Source organism: Hippoglossus hippoglossus, chromosome 7 (assembly GCF_009819705.1).
Source record: "Hippoglossus hippoglossus isolate fHipHip1 chromosome 7, fHipHip1.pri, whole genome shotgun sequence".
Lineage (NCBI taxonomy): Eukaryota > Metazoa > Chordata > Actinopteri > Pleuronectiformes > Pleuronectidae > Hippoglossus > Hippoglossus hippoglossus.
Window position 1 is genome coordinate 9260763 of NC_047157.1, and position 21548 is coordinate 9282310.

Consider the following 21548-nt stretch of genomic DNA (forward strand, 5'->3'; position numbering starts at 1 on the left):
CTCCCATCTGTTTGTTTGCGATATCATTCTCTTTCTAATCAATCTACCAATAATCAAAGTGCCTGTCAGACTGCCTGTTAGTCAGCTCACACCAAAACTGGACTCCATATGAAAAAGCCTTTTTTTCTTTAAATGGGTAAGATTGTTTTTATGAACATAACTGCGCACATAACTGTGTACTGAAGCTACAGTAAAGTACTGTACCACAGTGGAGGAAGGACAAAATGGTTTACAGGTATAGAAGGGTATATGAGGTTTTTTGTTTTATACCAAGGATTATTGTATTTCTGGAAGCTAAATTATTTTAGTTTTTTTATATGGATGTTTTTACAGATTACTAGCCTGTTGTTTCTATTGAGTTCTCATGGTGCTACTTAGTGTAAAGTCTGCTGTGGGACGCTGCCTTCAACAAGGCATCCACCAATCGATCCTTTCGTCTATTTCAATGTGTCTCCTCCACAGCTTGTGCCGGAGCAGCCATCGGGTGTCTCTGTCTCTGCGCACAGTTTGATGACTCAGCAATTTGAAATAGGGCATTACCGTAACAGTGCATGTATCTAAAATAACACAGTGAGGAAAAGCCACAGTCTAAATGCTGCTGTCTGTCTCCAGTCCAGCCCTCACTGCTGGTACAAAACCAACGATATGAAACCAGTCTGTGCTTCAGAAGCTACTGGCCCGATTGCCACAGGAATAGTTTTGTCTCATTCCCGACCACATTTATACAAAAGGTAGTTTTTAGCCAAGAAACCTGAGACCACAGGAATAATGTAACCTCGTTCAAATATTTTCGACAGTCCCAAAAAAAGCACAGCTAATACAGTTGCGTCCAAATCCACTGCTCTACTTTCCATGATAGTTCCATCTGTCAACGCTTTGTCGTTGTGTCACACAATTAAAAACCACATCTGTTGATGTTAAATACATAACATGTATTTAACATCAACAATAGAAATTGCGGAAATGCTGAAAATAGATAAATTCTGGTGATTTCTAGTCTCGAGTTTCATCTTAAATACAGCTCATTTAATCTGAAGAATATATAAGATCGCTAACAAGCTAGCTGCTTCCCTCAGCTGGGCAGCTACAGCGACCTGTACGTCAGAACGGGTGTTTTCTCTACTTGAAAAAAATGTAACAAGGATTTTCCATCAGGATCAATGTTCTTTTAAATATGCAACTACCACCCGTAGTTTTAGAAAAGATTTTGTTGCTTGTTAGCAAAGACATTTTTGAATGTCCATAAAAACTTCTCAAACCAATCCTGCAGTATAATCCACTACTTTGCTGCCCCCTCTTGTTGCTAAACCTGGTTTAATTTTCTAATTATGGCAAAATATTCGGCCTCTGGTTGACGCTGCCCTGGTTAGCAGTTAGCATTTGTTTCACACAGCTACATTTGGAAGCATATTTAAAGGACAGAAGGTTTACAGTGAAGTTCTGAATCCGGAGGTCTGGCACAATGTATCAAACCGTATAGTTCATCCATGACCACAGCAGCTCAACGTCCAGTGTAACGATTTTCATTTGAAAATATCAGCACAATGAAAAGCTGCAAAATTAGCCAAATAGAAACCCAAGCCAAGACGTTTGCCGCTATTGAAAAATACGAGCCACTAATGCTATTTTATGTTCACGCACAAATTACAGTACATGCTGCACGTTACCAAGACACGGAGAACTCAGAAGCTCACCAACATGTTATTATCTATGCCCAAAATAGTTAAGACGCATTATTTGAAACTTTGTAAGGGAGAAATGAAGAAACTCCTAAAATAGTTTTCCCTTCAATGGGGCCCTTTAGCTGCTGCCCGACATCTTTGCCGAAAAAACTCTAAAAGGATCCTGAGATGTTTACACACAGTTCAGTTGACTCCAGTCTGGCTCAGGTTCAGTCTGCAGTGACCACAGTCCACTGATGACTCAGTCGTCCCACAGTCTCTGCCACCACACACCGGAATCAATCATCTGAAACCACAAAGGAACCTTTATCATACCCTAATATTAGGTTTGGCAACACTTCTGCTATTTGGATATACTGCAAATTCTACAAAATAATACTGCTAAATATACTACAGAATCTGTCATGATAAAACCAACAAGCTTGGGCTCAAAATCGCTCCTTTTATTTTGAAATCTGAACATGATGTCAATAATAGGTCTGATGAGTTTATAATAGGATTTTAAAATCAAACCTTCGCCACGCCTGGAAAAGAAAAGCACAAACCTGAAACTAATCATACTTTTCAAACTTTTTACGTGCAGACACTTTGGCATCCTTCACTCTAAATAAATAAAATAGTGTGATTTTGATATTTTAATAGTCCACAGTTTGAGGACAAAAAACATTTGATATTTTATATGTAATGATTTAATGTAAAGCTTTCTAAGTTTCCGATGATCCCACCTCACTAACGTAGATGAAGTTAACCAGATTCTGTTCTACCTCGTCCACTTATGAATATACTCTGAGATGCGTCATTGAACAACACAGACTCATGTATATTGTAAATATGATGAATCACCTGAACACATCTGTCGCCTGTATATACCAGAGCTTCAGTCGTATTGTCATTTCGTCCTGTCAATTCGAAGGTCACTTTAGTGCCTTGACTCTTCTGTATGACACAATGCCAACCAGGTTCACTTAAAACAAGATTGTCTTCATTTGTGGTCTTGCAGTAGGTGCAGACTGATTTGTGTTTACATTACTATTATAACTACTCATTGTGACAGATAATCTGTGTTGCAAGTCACAATGGGATCTCAAAAGTACAGTTTGCCTAAGAGACTAGTTTTGCTTCACATCTGTGTGACCAGACCTCCAAATAGGTGCAAATTTTACCAATGTCGCATTTCGACTTAATGTTTTTTTAATATTGAGTCAAGCATCATCTTATGTTGTTATGATGTGAATATAAAGATATGAAACGAAAGACGATTCCAGCACATGTCAGGTTGTGGGGAAAAAAAACTGCCACTGTCTTATATGGAGGACACAAACAAAATACAGAATGAAGTTCCATGTTTTTAACTGATTTGAACATAAACACATTGGGATTCATGACTTTAAACAGTTATAATGTTTTTTTTAATCTTTTCCACACTGTTTGATTTTTATTGTATCTCAGATCTACTGCAACCTGGACACATTTTCTATGAGAATCTAAAATGGCGCAGTCAGCATACGACTCTTTCTGTCTCTGTTGTCGTTGGTCAGTCGTGTCTCCGCCTTTCCGGCTTTTCCACCTGCCCGCCAGGTGTCACATTTGCTCCTCCCCCTCAGATATAGAGTCACTGCAGCCGACAGATGAGCATGTCACTCAGCATCACCAGCCAATGACAGATGAGCTCTTACAGGTCGCAACCACGAGTCTCTTTATTCCCCTTGTGTCTGTGACATGAACCTCTCCAGCCTTTTTAACATGTTTCCATTACCGTTCATATGATTGTTACATTCTGGCAGTATGTACATGAATTCCTTACTGTTCATAATGTTATAGCTAAACTATTACCTAGAGACAGCCTGTATATTCGCTTTATATAACGTACTCTTGTCCTTTTTTTAAAAATGCTTGACTCTTTAGTAAAAGGAGAATGCAATGAAAGCTATTCAATAAAACGAGTACACAGTAAGGAAATGTGTCCCCCCCTTGCATCACCACTTGAAAAGAGAGGAAAGGCTTGTACCCTCTCTGTCCTTTTTGTTTCGTTGAGAAAAAGCTGAATATCAACAGCAGGTCGCTGTGGAAGTATGTAGCTCTCTAGTTTTACACACCACCTCCTCTGTACATAGGTGCATTTAGAAACGGAGGAACCATGGCAGGAAATGTTGAAGACGTTCAATGAGAACATTTGATCCAAGTGGATTTTTAAACGGGTTGGGGGGATTTTTTTCTTTTTTGCAACCAATGTAGCTTGCAAAACACAATATTATAAATGCCTCCTGTTTGTCATAGAATTCACAAATAAATGTTTGTTGGAATTTAATATGGTTTCTTTTCCTCTTTTTGTCTCTTTTTTGTTTTTGGACTGCCTTATATAAAATGCTGAACATATAGGTTTTAAGAGATGAAGTAGAGGTTAGGGCAGTGACAGAAGACAGAAATAATAAAGTGATTTTGGTATGAAGAGGAATAATAGTTTGACAAAGAAAGTTTACCAAGTCCTTATACGTAAACAATAAATTAGGTAATTTGTTACAAATATTCATTTTCAATAAGAGCATTTTCTGATTTGCCACCTTCTATTCTCCTGAGGTTAAGGAAAGATTGTGAACACACAGGTCGTAGATGCAAAGTGAACTCCAGCCTTTGGTTTTAAACACCTGACAAACCCAATCTTCCACCCTGATCTTTTCTGTTAAGGTGCATACACATTGTACTTTAGTATTTATGTTTAGTGCCAATTTACACTCAGGAGATCACTTTCCCTAATCTATACAAGCTGATGTAATTATATTATTGAGTTGGAAATGAAAACCTCCTTTGTTTACCTTTATTTTATGGTCCAGTCCATAGAGACTTCACTGCATTATTAATGGCCATTTAGGTGCAGTCACTTTGACTTTGCGACCCTGTCCACAACCGCAGAGAAATGTTGACCATGACATATATTTGGCCACACAGATGAGAATGAAAAGACGCTTTCTAAATGGCTCTGACTGTGAAAGTGCTTATTATCTTTGGGGATAGTGGAGAAGAGTCCTGACCCATTAAGAAGAGTGGACAGATGGTGTTTTATTGAGATTCAGCATTCGGTGAACACACTATGAAAGCTAGAATTATACAGAGAAAGTATTTAGGCAGCAATTAACGCCCTGTTCTCTGTAAAGCGGTTTTAATGCACACTTAGCAAAATCTGTATTTGATTATCATTTTCTGTGAGGTGTCCATATGGCTCCAAGAGGCAACAGAACGGGTGTGCTTTGTAAGTCTGGGTGGGGAGGAGTGAAAAAGGGAATAAGGTGAAGTTGAGCAGAATGGGAAAGTGAAAAAGAATGAAATGAAAATACAGAAGAAAATTTGCTCCAAAGAAAGAAGGAAAGAAAAAACACTGACTTAAACAATCCAGTGGAGCGACACGCAGGTCGGCCGGGGCCACAAACTGCCTGAGGATGTTTTGACCTTGAGAAGGTTTTTAATTGGAGATACTGTTCACCATTAAGTGCAATATATGGCAATATAGATCTTTTTCTGTATATTGGGCGCTGTCTAAAGATTGTCCTCGAATAATTAAATTCTGAACGGCATCTCCAGTGTCTGCCCATGAAACTGAGGGAGAAAAACTCAATCAGAGTACATTAATATTTAAACACATATAGATCGACTTGTTTCTCAACTTCACAGTTAATTCCATGGATTTTCCTGTGTAGGCAATTTAACTGAACTCAAATCCCCGCAGGAGCTAAACTAAGGTATAGATTTAACTGCAGGGCTGTTTGATTTCCATTAATTCAGCCAGCTCAGATGTGGGATTTACAGGAGGCAGACACACCTCTGTCTGACCCCTGACCCTGACCCATCCCTCTTTTCTACACCTCTGTCTGACCCCTGACCCTGACCCATCCCTCTTTTCTACACCTCTGTCTGACCCCTGACCCTGACCCATCCCTCTTTTCTAGACCTCTGCCTGACAACCTAACCCTGCTCAAAGCTGGATGTCTTTCTCCCAACAGAGGGGATACAGATTATTTCACTGGGGAGAATTTTTTTATGTAAATCCCGCAGTGAAGTATCATCTAAACTAATGACTGGATTGAAATGATTGTAGGAGCACAGGACATCATGGTACCAGCAGAATGAGACTCAGGAGGCGCAGAGGTTAAAGATAGAGATCTGTGTGTAAAGCTAAACTAAAATGGGTCAATCTTATCTCACAGTAGCCACTGAAGACTCAGCCGTTTCTCTAGGAATTGACAGTCAGCAGAATACAAAGAATCCACCATAAAGCTAACCATGGTACCTTTTCTTTTAATTATTTTTGATCACCATAAAAAGCTGCATCATTCCTCAGACTTTTCATGTCAGTTCATTAAAAGGAGACTGGATATTCTCTATTATTCTTGCCATCAACAAATCACATAAAAACTCTAACCCATCAATGAATCGACCCTAAATTCAATGAAATTCAATTCAATTTTATTTGTACAGCACAAAATCACAACTTACGTTATCTCAAACCCAACAGTTCCCACAACGAGCAAACACTGTGCTGACTGTGAGGGGGAAAAAAGCTATTGATGCAATCACAACATTTCTCTTCATTACAGGAAATATTTATTATTTAAGTATTCATATCTATGTTTATTTACATGTAATTTATATTTTAAGTGATGCTTTTACTGGTCTTTCATTTATGGACTTGTGTTATTACAGTGGTTTTGGTAAATGCTGTATTGAGCACAAGATGGTTCAGCATTCAGGATAAATACAAGTAGATCAAATGGATTCATGATTAGACGTTAGAATGACAATAAACGTACTAATGCTTTCATCATGAGTTAGAAAATGTCCTCACGTGTTCAAAGTTTTAAAGAGTCAGACACACACACACACACACACACACACACACACACACACACACACACACACACACACACACACACACACACACACACACACACACTAAACAAGATAAACTGCATTGTCTGTCCAGCAGGTGGCAGAGTTTCCCCTGTCTTGAGGTTAAAGACACTGGGTGAACGAGCTGCATTGGAGTAAAAACCCATCTGGAGTGTTTATGAAACACAAGTAAAGAACCAGAACACAGAGTGGGGATGTTTCTGCAGCGGCTCACAGAGGTGAGGATTATAAAGCTTTATTTATTAAGTGCAAAAGCATTATCCGTAAAATGTGTCAGAAGTATCAAAAAAAACAATACATGTTCTGAAGTAACATTTTTCTAATTATTAGATCGATAATGCAGTAATGTGTAATTGGTAGTTACAGGTTACAGTTAGTTGTAACTAGTGTATATACTGTAAGGTAGGTTAGCTCAGTGGTTTGAATCCCCAATATAGTTTACGTTGCACTGTAATCCTATATGTAAATGATACAATCACATAATACGGATATTCAAATTCGTTTATTTTATTTGTGATTGTTAAAGAATGATAAGATAGGAGAAGTGGTTGTAGAGTATTGGTTTGTAGATGGATAGATTGTGATGAATTGAAATTGGAGGTAGTTCAGACAGAGAATACAAATCAGCAGATCTTTGGGATTATATAAATATATATATATACGGTAGACTCAAGTGAAAACGGTGAATAAAGGGAGTAGAACATAAATCAAATAAAAGGGGTAGTCAGAGTCATTTAAAGGACAATACACACGTGCAGGACTTAGACACTCGGCCAATGTGTGGCGCTGTAGGTAAACTACTGCAATCAACAAAGGAAAAGTTTTTATGAAGCACCTTGGATTAGTTGAAGCTTCCTCGTAGTGTTGTTACCTTTCAGTTCAGCATGAGTTACAGGGTGAGGACTATATCTTAACTATAACAGCACGATTAAATATAAGTTAGGAAGCAAAGCATGGAGACGGCTTTGGTATTAATATCCTGTTAATCTCAAATCAAATGTAAAACAAAGCGTAGGAGAGTATGAATGAAAAGAGGCAGAGGTCAGCCTTGAGGAACTGATCCAACATTCTCCAATAGGGTTCACTCTATTTATAATGTATAATAATAATAATAATAATAATAATAATAATAATAATAATAATAATAATAATAATAATAATAAATATATAATTATAATAATAATAAACTTATGAACTTACAAAAGGAACCTGCTAACATGGGGACAGCTTTATTTCTCTCCCAATGCATGGGAAGCAGCTTCAGCAGATTCAGTTTCCCATGGCACTGGGACTCACTCATCATCGTTCTCTGTATCACTCGGGTGGATGGACGCCCTTAGAGTCAAGAAGAAACAGTCATCCCATGTCATTCATTTATTAAACTCTACTTATGACACAAACTGCTTAACTTCTCTTCTTTCATTTAAAACTAGTCACAACTTCATCCAGTAACAACATCTCCTCAGTTATCCCCTACACTCGTACTAATGTTGGCAGACCTGGGTTCAGGTATTATGCACCTTTTATTAAATGGAATCAACTGCAATTCGTCTGAAAACTGCTGTCTTACATTTCCATGGGTGATTTAAAATCTTTGCTATCTGATATTTTTGCATGTTTCTTGTAATTGTTTTTTTAATTAATTCCTTGTTGTGTTCCTTTAAAAGATCAACTCTTGTTAGGTTTTATTTATTTTCTAGTTGTGAATATCTCTCCTCCAACAACAACAAGGACTGCAACTGAAACCCACCTGAAATCTTTATCAAAGCAAACATGCACCAGTTTTTTTTTTAAATATAGAAATAACAAAGTTGATCTATGTTCTGCCTCCATCTAGTGGTGAGTAGTGGAACCTGCAGTAAGAGACAAACCGGCTGAGAGTAACAACAACAGATGAGGAGGAAGAAGACCTGGTTGCTGTTTGTATTTGTATGATAACGATCAAATCACTGGCTTGACCAGAAGTGAAGTGAACTATTCAAATGATTTCCTGTCCTGAGATTTGATGTGGTTCCTAAGGGGAAGTTCACGTGTTTAACCAACTGCAACTGATGATTCTATTTTTGAATTGATTCCATGTCAAAGTAGTTTATTTTTTAAAGTTTTATTAATTTCAGGAATCTCTCAAGCATCAAAAAGATGAGAACGAGACACGTCATGTACATCTCTCTTTTATTCAGACAGAGTTCATGAACACACAATGGCAGCATTGTTGACCCCATATTTTTCAGAAGGACAGCAGCACTATTACCACATTATTAGTTTGCATGTCTGTGTATTATGCATGCTGGTCTGAGCATATGTATGTACAGTACGTGACTGTGTGTGTGTGTGTGTGTGTGTGTGTGTGTGTGTGTGTGTGTGTGTGTGTGTGTGTGTGTGTGTGTGTGTGTGTGTGTGTGTGTGCGTGGTTGTATAAACAGTACTCTGTGTCCCACTGTGAGCATGAATAGAGACCATTTTATCTTCTGCTCCTCTGTGCTCTGTCTGTTCCCTCCTCCTCTCCACCGCTTTCTCATCCTTCCCTCTGTTCTTCTCTCTTCTCATCACACCATCGCAGCTGTTATGTAATGGTGGGAAAGGAAGCACACAGCTTGTCTGTTTGACACAGCCTACAGTGATGGCAAGTCATTACTGGAGATTGTACTTTTCTGTGTGATTTACATTTGAACGGCAGAAAAGCTCAAATATTTGTTCTGTATTGCTGTGCTCTTATCTTGCTTGTTTGGGATCAACTGTCGAACAGTGGATGTGTATTTTCCTCTTAAATTTTGTGTTTTTTAGAAATTGTTCTTTCTCTTTTTCCCTGTGCTCCAAATTACTCCTGTTTCTCAAGCGTAATTACCACATTTGTTTTCTTCCATCCATCCATTATCTATACTGCTTATCGTTTGAGGGTCCTGGCTTTGGAGCCAATCCCAGCTGACATTAGCGAGAGGAGGGGTACACCCTGAACAGGTCGCCAGCATATTGCAGGACTTAATTCACATTCACCCTTAAGGCCAATTTAGACTCTCCTATTAACCAAACTCCAACCTGCATGTCCTTGGACTGTGAGGGGAAGCTGGCTAACAGGAGAAACCCCACATAGACGCAGGAAGAACATGCAAACTCCACATAGACGGCAAAAATGGGATTCAAATAGGAACCTTCGTGCTGTGAGGTAACAGTTCAAACCACCTCTCCACCGTGTCACCACACATTACTCAAATTTTTTGCAAACAGAAACTACCCACTTCTTGTGGGAGAGACCTATGGACGACCAGTTTGTACTTTGAACAACACATTTCTGAAGCTCTATAAAAAGGATTATAAGCTGAATCTATTATTTTATATCAAAATGTGATAAAGATGCATTTATTCATGCAGGGATCTTGAACATGACAAATCAACACACACAGTCCTAAGTTAGTGACCCACAAACACAAGGACATACACAGGAAGACTAAGAATGTATCGGAGATGGCTCACTTTCAATCTAGACCATATTCCTCATTCTTTGTCATGGCTGTTCTACTCCCTGAGCAAGCAGGGAGGTGTGTCCCCCCTATCAGTGACTCACAGGCTACATTATTGATTAGAGAGATAATACACTCCAGTCAAGCTGATGTCACATGAATGAACACCAGCTATCAAAAGGCCAAATAAGAGCAGTGATGCTTCTGTCTCTAAGTTACTGTCAAGCTGGTGAATATCTTTACTAACTAACCACATAAATAGAATTAAATGATTATTCATCTTCATAAACTGTAAACAAAGCCATCCAGTGCACAGCCATGAATTCCATGCATTGCTATCATGTTCAGTTAATCTTCTTAAGGAGATAATGAGGAGACGCCTGGACACCGAAACCATCAGGGTGTGGTGTTTAGTGGATATGTTACAGGTATGTTACAAAATCCACGTGCGTTTATATGTGTACCTGGGGCACAAACAAAAGTTTTGAAATACAAGTGAGGGCCAATAAATAGAAGTGAGCCATGTGATTATATATCATAATAAAATAAGTTTTTCAGTCAGTCATTAATAATGATAAAAGACCAGAAGAAAAGAAGTGTGATTTATTATATAAAGGCTGGGATGGAAAATATGTGGAGCATTATATAAGACAACAAAGTCAAAAACCAAAGGTACTTCTGCATGTACTTCTCCACAACCTCTATCGTTATTGGTCAGGAGTTCCCTGTGTGACTGCTGATTGGCTGCAGACCATGTCCTTCATCACGCCCCCTCTACCAGCCACTTCCGCCTCTGTGTCAATCCAAAGCTCCAGAGTGGATTCCTGCCCACGTCTGTGGACTCGTTTAAACAGTCGGGCAGCAGAGACCCCGCTGAGGTAAGACTGCAGACACGCTAGCGCTCTGTCCGCGCGCTCCTCTTGCGTCTTCACCACCAACAGACGTTGCTTTGCTCTTTTTGTAAACTAACAAGGTTGTTAGCTGTGCTAGTTAGCCACCTTTTTCTGTAGCCCGCCCGCTAACGCCGCTGCTAGCTGTCAGAGGGCTCCTTGTTGTCAGAGAGCTCCCTGCTGTCAGCTCGGTGTGTGCGGGGCAGGACGGACACTTCCTGGTGTGTTGTATTCAACCGCCTTCTCTCATTTAAACCGTAGCTGAGGTTACTTGAGTTGTAAGTTGCTGAGCTAGTTAGTGCGCGCTAACGTTAGCGAGCACACAGTGGACGTTAGCATTGTCTTTGGCACTTGGCTAAGTTGTCAGTTGAGATTCAATCAAACCACACAGCTCCACATTAGAGTCATATAGTCATCTTTTACTACCATTCATCTTTGGGCTTGTTCCAGTGTATAAGTGAGCAAAACTCACACGTTACCCGGTACGACAGTGGTACGACTGTTATTACTAATCTGACCACAAATCTGGGGAAATGAAAGGGAGAAACAAATATATGCAGGTCGTAAAGAGAGAAGTGTGATAAAGATTCCTCATTGTAAGACTTCACCGAAGCAGGGTGGAGGTCAGTCAACTCCTATGGCGTGTAACTGCTTAGGCAAACAGTGCAAATGTCATCCTGGCGGTTTGCCTCCATCCTCACCTCCACCCAGTTCACAGGAGGGACTAAACAAAGATTTGTCTTTTCAAGGTTTCGTGAGCTGGAGGTTTTAAGGTGACAAAAAGACCTGCTTATTTGCTCTTCCTGACAGACATATGCAGGCTGACAGTGCACTGCTGGCCTCTAACGCTGAGGATGCCCGGAAAATAGTGCTTACACTAAGGTTGAGGGTCTGTGTAGACATCCACCATTATCTTGTTTAGTGTTTTGACTGCCACTTGGGATCATCGCAATAATAACAGACAGCAATGCAGACACATTATTGATACATGTCCAAGGAGCTGACCTAGACACTTAATCCTCTTTAATACAATTTAACTTAACACTTCATATTTTTTTTCTCACATTTATGAAATAAATCGCAGATCAGATCACATCAAATCAGCATTGGACTGACTGAAACGTGTTGATGATAACTTTTCAACTCACTCATTACTTTTTGTAATTAATTTGTCATTATTTTGTGATATTTTGTTAGTTTGTAAATGTAAAAAGTGCAGACCTTGATTTTATAATGTACAGGATGCTGTATTTACTCTAAATACTGTTTTATTACATCTATTTTATATCGCATACAAAATATAATTTCAATGAGATTTAGAGAATAATGCGACAGTTACTTTTTTCCATTCCTATATTTTTTTCCAAGTAGTATTTCCAATTGTAGTTTGATGTTACCAACAGGCTATTAAAGGAATATGCTGATTGTATTTCTCATTAGACGAGACATCATGTCCCATGTCATTTTGTTGTGTGTCTTCCTCCCTAAGGTGCTTTAATCACCCACTTAGTTGTTTGCTATGCTGATGGTTCCTGTTGAAAGAGAACCATCACATTGTACTATGGGCCTGCATTCCTCCCAGCAGAACTGCAGAGTGAGGCAGTGAAGACTAACAGAGATTTCTACGATTTATAATATTAAAAGTTTTTTCCAGTGAAGTAGTCACTCTTTGAACCCCTCTGTGTACACACCAGTGAGCCACAACCAGTTACCGGGTTTTCATGTAGTGGCAGATTGATGTGTTTCAATTATGCAATATATATTTGAGTTCTGTTGTTAAATTTAAGGGAACAGGAAAGAGATTTTGCAAGGCATGTCCTGAAAGCCAGGTTTCAACACAACTGAGATGAATGTCGCAGTAGTGGAAGCACAGACACACTCAAGGAAATGTAACACATGTAAACATACAATTTCCTCATACAATTTTTGCAGTAGATGAATCAGATGTGGAAAAGTAATTACAGTACCTCTCCCTTAAATGGGTCTTGCTACTTGTTCCTAATCCTATCGTGTCAATATTGCATAATCGTGAAGCATCTGATAAGATGATGCTAATAGGTTTGTCACTCACTATCTCTATGTGAGTCTCGTATCTGCTGTGTGTTGGTTGCCACATGGGGATAAGGCAAAGTTTGAGCTAGTCTAGGCAACCATCCAGGCAACAGAGAAACAATACTGTATATATTATTTATAATAGAGAACAGGTAGCCAATCATGAGCCTGTCTGATGCACAGCCACTGTGTTCTGCTTTTATTACCTCATGGTAGCAAACAGGGCACATTGGTCAGTAGGGACACACTGAGAACAAGCCTGCTACAGATGCACCATTATCAGCATGCTTTCATTACTGGTCAGTATTGTTGATGAAAAGTAAGTCATACAAATTATTGATGTTTTCCTGTTGGTATTTGTCAGATTGTGTGGTCATAAGTGTATGATTAAATGCTGTGCTAATTTAAAAACATAATTCTCAGATTCTTCTCTAAAGAAATGTTTGAATTGTGCCGGGTAGTTCTAAAGCCCGATATGGATGGAGTCCTGCTTCTGTGTATGTATGTAATGCTAATACAAGTTCATGGTTGGTCAGTATAATTCAGTGTAACTCCTGTCTGCAGCGGTTCCCCACTGATGGAGGGTTTATTGTAATGGGTGTGCATGTCTACATTTTGAGGGCTCTTCCTTTACAAAAAAATTTGCCACTAAGCAGAAAATGTCCACACAATGGGGTCTGGACTTTCTCCAGAGTTTGCCCATCCCAATTGAACAACGCAGCAGGAGATTCTCGGGTCAAATGTGTTCACAATAACACAGAAAACTCCAGAGCATTGAGGTGAGGGGCGGCGTAGCAGGCAGGGACAGGATGTAACGTATAAATTCTGCTGTGGAGAATGTTTTTGTTTACAGCTTTGGCCCACATCACCAAAAGCTGTCTAATCTTGTTCTGTCCAAGTTGACATCTTCGTCGGCGTCTCCTATACGTGTGTTGCTCCTCTTTTTCAACCTGAGATATTTGTATTCTTTTTGTTGTTTATTTTTTATTCAGTTTTGCGTTAGTCGTATGTTAGCAACGTCATCAACCCACCCACTCACTCATGGAGAATCTCCTTCTGTATTCCCATAAGGGCTCACTCGACATTATCCAGAGTTTTTACTAGGGAGCTGGCAGAAAAAACTCTGGAGCAACTCAGTTGTACATTTGTGATCTCACATACAGCCCCTTTTGAGAATGTAAGGATATTATCTGGAGTTCAGTGCATGTCTCAAAGAAGCTTCTGGGTCAGGACTATGGTAGGACCACACTCAGACTGCAAGAAGAGTGATTGGTCTGCTTGGATTGGACCTTGATTTCTCTCCCATTTGTTCCAGGTGCGTTTACTTGCAGTATTCGACAAGATTAGCAAACCCTGGTCAGTCAGCGAGCTGAGGAAAGGCTCAGTGTTTTCAGTAACACTTATTTTGTCACTTGGCAAAGTTGCACTGCTAAAAAACCTCCAGCCGACTGAAACAATTTAAAAACTGTATAATACATACCATTTTAAAATAAAGGTATAATGTCTCGATGATGTGCAATCAGCTGAACCCAGTCAGCAGGTAAAATCCCCAAATAAGTCATTAACATATTTCTACACAGTAGTCATCCTCAGAAGGACGAACCATAACACAACAGAGAAGCAAAAATCCAGCTAAACCAGATTTTCACAGCTGATCCAGTAACAAACAATGTTGATCAACTTGCTCTTGTGTGTTTGTGTGCTTGCATTTAATATGCACTTAGTCAGGAGTGTCCCTGGGTTTTTGTTTGAGGGTGGAGATGTTTTAAAGAAGTTTCGAGGCAACATGCTGTGCAGGGTTTCTATATATAAAACTGTGTCAAGAATCATCCTAGTAGGTTTAGCTTGGACGTGCTGACTCAAACAACACTGAATGGCAGTTTGTGTGTATGTGTGAGACTGTGCTGCTCAGCATCCTGCTCAGAACGAGACAGACTTTTGTTCCGAGTGGGTTTGCGCTCGCTGTGCTCCTGCAGGAGGATCGACTTATCACTTCAGTCAGAGATGAGCAGGGACACAAAGCAACTTAATGAACTCTTTAGGATTGTGCTCTGCGCAGGGATTTAGCTTTGAAAAAATAGAAATTGTAAAAATACAGTTTTAACTTGGATTACTGGGTCTTTTGCTTTTATGTTCATCTGATGACGATTCTTGTTAAGTCAGCTTTGAGGACAGAAATGGTGAAATCCTTGAAGTCGTTACTGTTGATAGTTATATTTCTTAGATTTTAGGGCAGGGCAGAGCTAAATGATGCTGAACTGTTATTGAACTATAATTTGTGTTTTTGTGTTTGGCTGAGACAGTGTTATCCATTTTTTTTTTTATTTGGCTGATGTCCTTGTCCAATGCTGACGGAAGTATTGTTGCATGAGTCTCTCTCTCTCACTGATGAATGGTGAACATATTTGTGTGATTTCAATTGTGCCCCTTGTTTTGTGCCTCCAATCCTTTCTCTTTTCAAGACAGGATGAAGAAAGGCGAGATTTTCTGTTCAATTCACCAATCATCAATTATGGTGCATAGTTTTTAACCTTTTTCAAGAAGTCCAACTTGAAACCCTTTTGTGATTCTTAAAAGGAGAGTTGTGTAATTTCTTCATTTATCAACCAGTTCGTGATTTGATTGGGTGTACCGCTGTTTGTTGACCAATCTTTAATGTAGCTACTGGTGCAAGTCGTCTCTATGACTGCAGACCAGTATAGATGTTTTTGATCTTAGCACTTACTTTTTCTAGATCGCAGCAGTCAATGGATGTACTCTGAAAAGGTTAGTCTTGTGATTGAGCTCAAGTGAATTTGATTTCATACTGAGCTAATAAAAAGTCAATTGTGGGCTTTTGACATTTAAACTCTCCTTTGGTAATGATCTTGTGATATGTACTGTACTTCTATTCCCTACCTTCTGGCAGAACTGCTGTGTCCTATTACAGATTATGTATATACAGTGATGTGATGATGTTTTAAAGTAGCAACTCATGAAAACAGGTAGAGCTAAATTTACTTTATATATTACTTAAATACAGTTTGAATCCATTGATGGATAATTATATATATATATTTTACCACATTGATAGTAGGTAGACAGATAGTACCCTGTGTTGGACTCCTTGGTCTGTGCTTCTTGTATCTAACGTTGCCTCTCAGGCTGCATTCACATTCTACCTCCTGCTTTGCGACAGGCAGATCTTCTCTTCATCCTAACCTCAATCTCCTATTCAGCTTCCCTTTACATTAATTAGACATTATTAGTAGTCAAACAGACAACAATGACATTTCCCCTATTCTTATAGTGAGACCATCTTTGATTTAGTTTCCAGATCTCTGAAAACCAAAAATATAACCACACTAAGACTTAGTCATCTTATGCCTTGTCACTGCTTTCCACCATCTTTCCATTGATGTAAATTAATGTTGCATGTTGTGTCTGAGTCTGGGATGGTGCTTCTCACTTTGGTGGATGCTGGACAGTTTTAATTAGAATTTTCCAAACCACTGTAATCCAGCTTGGTGTTTAAGCAAAAAGTTGTAAAGGTAATATGTTTTTGGTATTTTGCCTTTGTTTATCGTGAAACCGGAAACAGTTTTATCCTCGTTCCAAAGGCAGAAAAGGTTTTTTCACTTTGTGAAAAGGTTACAAGGCCCATGAAATAATTCCTGCTGTTGAGAAGGATCCGTTGTTATAGCCAGGCAGGAATTTATTAGACGCTAGTTTCTGAACTCTACCAGTTCTATATTTGTTTAAAGCAATGGAAATTACATTGTTTGGCTTAACACTCCCACTTTACTCAATAGTTTTTCATTGTTGTTCGTAACCTCAAAGGCTGGTCTGTTTTACAGCTTCCTTCAGTATGTCTGCGAAATTGACGTGTGGTATGTGTTTCACGGTCTGCAGAGGTGTGCCCCCGATCGAGATAGTTGTGTATGAGAAAGAAAGAAAGAGGTGTGTGTGTGTGTGTGTGTGGGGGTGTGGGGGTGTGGGTGCGTGCGCGTGCTCATTGCTTAGTACTGGACTACATCTCACATGGCAACAGCTCTTGTCTCTTAATTTCCTTCTTGTCTCGCGTACTCTCTTTCCGTGTCCCTGCGGCTTCGGATGTTTTTGTCAGCCCTCAGAGGACTGCGCAGAGAGACGTCCCTGTAGGTTTAGTAGCTCTACACTGGACTTATGAATGGAACAGTCACATCGGTAGGTTTGTCTCTGAGGTTTTGACTGAAAGACAGTGGGGTTGTTTCACTGGATTGGTTTAGTATAACCTGTTTTAAAGAAGCAGAATGAATGAGTGAGATCTGTAGAGTTTGGTAGATTGGAGGCATTAATTATTGTTGATTAAATATTTAGAAGTTATTTACATTTGATAAAATTTAGAAAGTTAATTTAAAAAACAATCAAATAATCCTGTGTTGTAGTGTTGACTTTGGTTTTGTGTTGATTCTTGTCATATCTTTGTCAGCTGTCTGAAATTCGCAATTTGCAAGGTTTTAAAAAAAACTGTCTAGTATTTTAGCATTCTTCTGTATTTTGCAAAGCGATCTTAACTATTGGTTACTCAACTTATTCAAAATGTGTTATTTCATTGTATTTTATGAAGATAATATATATTTGATAAAAGCAGCAATATAATTGTAAGTATCTTTTGTTCTTGGCTGAAAAAAGTTTGATAACCACAGCTTCAGTTGTTGATGAGTCATTGTACTTCTGGTGAAAAATGAGTAGATCAGCTCTACAAACTTTGATTATACTTAGCAATTTTGTGTTCAGTTAATTATGTGCAAGAAAGCTCAATATCACTAGTGCATGCGTTCACCTTTCCTTTTACACTCTCATCTTCTTTATCTTTACAGCTGACATGCCAAATACATGTATATGCATGTAGCTGATGGAATATGAAAGTGTTAGATTACATTGATTTGCCAAAAGCTATCCTTTGGAGGAGTGTGTATGTGGTGTGTTCATGGTGCCACCTCTGTCATGGCTACGTAACAGCTCACAGGCGTCTGAGAGAGGGAGAGCAATATGATCTGAGAGCCTGCTGCAGCCAATCAGAAGTCTCTCTCTCTCTGTGTCTCTGTGTCTCTGTGTCTCTGTCCCTCTGTGTCTCTGTCCCTCTCTCTCTCTCTCTCTCTCTCTCTCTCTCTCTCTCTCTCCAAATTAAACCGAAACTGTATGACAGTGCAAAACAGTTAACTACAGAAATGTGTGAAGAATTTGGTTTAACTTGAAGAGAGGAATGCAAATAACCATTTCCTCTACAATTCATGAAAGAGGACAAATTTTAATTTAATGGGGTAATAATTGAATGTAATCAGCAAGACTGCAGCCTTCTACCTATCCTGCTACCATAACTGGAGAACACTGTGTGTTTGTGTGCGTGTCTGCCTGTAACTGCCCCATCCTGGACTCACCTAGGGCATGGACAAGTTTTGATGGAAGCTATTTCTTAATGAGGCATTGAAAACAACACCACGTTTGCCAGCTTTGGTCGTTCCAATTGTGTTTCAGTTAATCCCCCCTTTTCCCCTCTTGCTCCTAATAATGGGATTGTGTGATAACTGCTAATACTCTTACACAAGGCTCTGGGTTCAGTTTAACTACTGAATCTCTGCAGCTTTAGTGCAGTGTAGCATTAGTGTACGTCTGCTCTGCTCCTTAAGTTTATGGGAATAAACATCCTACAGCAAATTTATAATTCTACCTCAACATTTTCCACAAAATGGAAACTGGGGGTAAGAGTAATAAAACGTTCAAAGTACAGGTTAAAAAAAACCTTACAACCCATTGGAGTCACGTTCCAAAGGCTGTCTCATTCTATAGATTCGGAACCCTAACCACAGATATTGCACTGATACTTATAGTTAATTTTTCTTTTCAAACATTTTGAGGTCTTTATGCAGAGTGTAGAAGTTACGCAACTTCAGAAACACATCAAGGAGTAGATTCTGTTAAACATTACAAAGGTCAGCGACAACCTGAGGGGGACCAGGGGCTGTCATACTGGGTTAGGGTTAGGGTTATGACCTTCATAGTTGCCTGTATTAAGGGTCATGTCTTCTGGTTGTATGGGAGCTGCACTGAAGGACATGTAAGGCAACATTTTCTTGTCTTGTTGATGACATATGATAATCAGTGTCAGGAGTATGTGTGTTCATTCAATCAAACCAATAATGGAACAATAGTATTAATGACTCTTTTTGCCCCCTCAGTAAGGCTTTACACTGTGAGACTGCAGCTAGACAGATGCTCATGCTGCCTGTATCAGATGTTAAATGATATAGAAGTTTAGTAAATCATTATTATTCTTGGTATGAATGGCTCCTACAGTTCTACAGTAAAAAGATTGATAAGTGCCACCGTAGAGATTAGTAAAATGGTGAGCCTGTAATAGCCCAATGCAAATTAGATTTTCAGCCATGTTTCCTGTGTTCACAGACATTAGGGTAGCCATTCCTTGCTTCCTGTCACACCGAGCTGCTGTTTGTGTTTCCTAGATGCAACGTTCAACCCTGAAATGTTATATTGTCCTATTTTTAGTGAATAGCAGTCAGCACACTTTCCTGCCATATATGTTCAGAAGATGCAGTTTAGTCAAATGTTATCTCACTATCTGCTGCACGATGACCTAAAGATTTTCATTATTGATTAATCACAACTTAAATCGCTCTACCTTGACCTACCTTATTTTTGTTTTTCCTTCCCCTGATATGATATAACAGTGTAAAAGTCAAACCATCATGCAAATAGAAGAATATCATTACTGTGTGGTAGAAAAAGGGGCACTTGTTATATATTTACAAGTTGTGTAAGTGAATATTTGTGGCAGTGACCTCTGGTTTTATGTGAATTCTTGAATTGTTCACAGAACATTGGTATAACATGAAGTCCTGAAGCACAGAAATATGCTTGATAAGGGTTATAGCAGTTATCGGCTTGGTCATGTTTTGGTGCACATGCAACAGACACACTCTTAAGAAGCAGTTAGTAGTTTGGGAAAGCTTTCGTTTTATTCTCAAACTTAGGAGACCAATTTTATTCTACTATTTTTTTAACAATATGTATTTTCTATACTTTTTGGGCTTTATTGGACAGGACAGAGTGTTAGTGGTGAAAGGGGGAAAGAGAGAGAATGGGGGACGGCACACAATAAAGGGCCGCAAGCTGGAATTGAACCCTGGCCACTGCAGAGACCAATTTTTTACTTGAAATTGTGAATTGTCATTTCCTCCAATCTGGATTTAAAAGCTCACTTCTGAATGTTGTGAATTGTTTGGAGTGCCCTGGTTTATGTCATTAAGAGGCCACAGGAAATATCAAGCTTTGTCGTGGAGATCCCTCTACTGGATATCCTTTGCTGATAAGCAGTCGACTCCCGTTTGAAATGGGATGTCTTCACTCTGTGTGATCGCTGTTTAGTATAAGAGCTTGTGACATTGTCAAAAATATATTGTATAACTATTTTTTTATTTGTCTATGTAAAGCACTTAATTATAGATTCATAGGAGCCAACCACAACAAATATACGTAGGGTTGAATATTGAATAAGCCGTTTAAACAGTTAAATAACAGCCTGTGGATGTTACCTACAGTATCTCTGGCAAAGGTAAAACCCTACCTGTGCTTAGAAAAAAGACAGAATGAGGGAAAGGAAACAGAGATGTTTAACCTCAGATTCAGAATTTTCACTTTCAGAATTGAGGAAGTTAGTTAATTGTGTCTTTGGGGATTTAATCAAACTGCCGGTAAAGAAAAGGTATGTGCAACCTTAGAAATTAGTAAATTATTGTTTTTTTATTGTTAAAGACTGCACAGCTTACAAAGCTTACTCTGTGCATTGCCCACAAAGCAGCTGCCCTTCATAAGGACTAAACACATTTTGAATAGGACATATGAATATATGTAATAAAGACACACCCTTGATAAGTGAATCTAATTAGGCAGGTAAAACATATATACAATATTTGATTGATTTTTGAAAGAAAAACATAGGCTCGGCTGCCCAATGCGTCAGTTTTAATGAAAGTACCTTCACTAAAGAAAATAATGGGTTTTACATCTAATAATATCTGAATGAAAACCTTAAAAATCTTATTTGGTCCCATTTAGTAATTTTTTTAATGCCACACATTGACTTAATCCTTGTCTTTTTCACGAATTGTGTGTGTCGAGTTCCTTAAGATGAAAAACTGTATTGAGACTTGCTGTGTGGGATAAAGGGAGCAAACCCCTGCTGTGTGACAAAGTCTAGCCTCATGCTGACAGCTTCTGCTACAGATGATGATTCACCGTGCAAGTCATTTTTCATATTTGCATGTGGGCTGTGTCACTGTGATGAAAATGTTACATGCCTATTTGTAGTGCTACTAAGGTCAGGCCTGCAGAAATATAGTGGTGAGAGAAACTTGGATTTATTATGCATCATCAGGTTAAGTATTGTTTGATTGTGGTGAAGTGGTTTTGTTACTGAGCCTAAACATTTTGTAAGTACAGTCTCTCGCGTCATAGCAGAGAATAATATGATCTGTACCAACACAGTTTAGTGTACATTTCCAAAAGCTGTTTGAGTTCTAATG

The 21548-nt window shown here is 38.9% G+C and overlaps 1 protein-coding gene and 1 long non-coding RNA gene across 5 annotated transcripts in view; one reads left to right on the plus strand and one right to left on the minus strand.

Moving 5' to 3' along the window:
• Positions 1 to 13709, minus strand: LOC117764612. 2 transcript variants are annotated; one of them, XR_004614415.1, is made up of 2 exons: positions 13699 to 13709; positions 1 to 118 (listed from the first exon to the last, which is right to left on the minus strand). It is a non-coding gene; the product is annotated as an uncharacterized LOC117764612 (long non-coding RNA). The 2 variants fall into 2 exon arrangements; XR_004614414.1 differs by lacking the exon at positions 13699 to 13709 and adding an exon at positions 7205 to 7214.
• The window catches only part of LOC117764609 (oxysterol-binding protein-related protein 2-like), a 21324-nt gene continuing 10590 nt past the window's right edge, over positions 10815 to 21548 (plus strand). For 2 of the 3 annotated variants that reach the window (XM_034590532.1, XM_034590534.1), the window contains exon 1: positions 10815 to 10920. The gene's annotated coding sequence lies outside the window, so the exon portion shown is untranslated. Of the gene's footprint in view, positions 10921 to 17020; positions 17170 to 21548 lie in introns of those variants that run through there. The other variant, XM_034590533.1, reaches the window with a different exon arrangement.